Source organism: Chiloscyllium plagiosum, chromosome 6 (genome assembly GCF_004010195.1).
Source record: "Chiloscyllium plagiosum isolate BGI_BamShark_2017 chromosome 6, ASM401019v2, whole genome shotgun sequence".
NCBI lineage: Eukaryota > Metazoa > Chordata > Chondrichthyes > Orectolobiformes > Hemiscylliidae > Chiloscyllium > Chiloscyllium plagiosum.
In genome coordinates, this window is record NC_057715.1 from 48,965,499 (window position 1) to 48,966,729 (window position 1,231).

Below are 1,231 nucleotides of genomic sequence, written 5' to 3' on the forward strand. Positions count from 1 at the left end.
GCAGGGACAGGAATGATTGTTGCATGTTTCAGGATTTAGATGTTTCAGTAAGAACAGAAAAGATGGTAAAAGAGGGGGAGGTGTGGCATTGTTGGTCAAGGACAGTATTGCAGTTGCTGAAAGGATGTTTGGGGACTCATCAACTGAGGTAGTATGGACTGAGATTAGAAACAGGAAAGGAGAGGTCACCCTGTTGGGAGTTTTCTATAAGCCTTGGAATAGTTCCAGAGATACAGAGGAAAGGATAGCAAAGATGATTCTCGATAGGAGTGAGAGAGACAGGATAGCTGTCATGGGGGACTTCAACTTTCCAAATATTGACTGGGATCACTACAGTACGAGTACTATAGATGGGTCAGTTTTTATCCAGTGTGTGCAGGAGGGCTTCCTGACACAGTATGTAGACAGGCCAACAAGGGGTGAAGCCACATTAGATTTGGTACTGGGTAATGAGCCCGGCCAGGTGTTAGACTTGGAGGTAGGTGAGCATCTTGGTGATAGCGATCACAATTCTGTTATGTTTACTTTAGTGAGAGAAAGGGATAGGGGTATACCACTGGGAAAGAGTTACAGCTGGGGGAAAGGCAATTACGATGCGATTAGGCAAGATTTAGAAAGCATAGGATGGGGAAGGAAACTGCAGGGGAGGGGCACATTAGAAATGTGGAGCTTATTCAAGTAAAAGCTCCTGTGTCCTAGAAAGGTATGTACCTGTCAGGCAGGGAGGCAGCTGTAGAGTGCGGGAGCCGTGGTTTACGAAGGAAGTGGAAAGATAAGTATGTACCTGTCAGGCAGGGAGGAAACTGTAGAGCGCGGGAGCCGTGGTTTACGAAAGAAGTGGAATCTCTGGTCAAGAGGAAGAAGTAGGCTTGTATAAGGATGTGAAGGCTCAGTTAGGGTGCTTGAAGGTTACAAGGTAGCCAGGAAAAACCTAAAGAGAGAGCTCAGAAGAGCCAGGAGGAGACATTGTTGGCGGATAGGATCAGGGTAAACCCTAAGGCTTTCTATAAGGTAGTTAAGGAATAAAAGAATGACAAGCGTAAGATTAGGCCCAATCAAGGATAGTAGTGGGAAGTTGTGTGTGGAGTCAGAGGAGATAGGGGAAGCATTAAATGAATACTTTTCAACGATATTCACTCTAGAAAACGACAATGTTGTCGAGGAGATTACTGAGATACAGGCTACTAGACTAGGTGTGATTGAGGTTCACAAGGAAGAGGTATTAGAAATC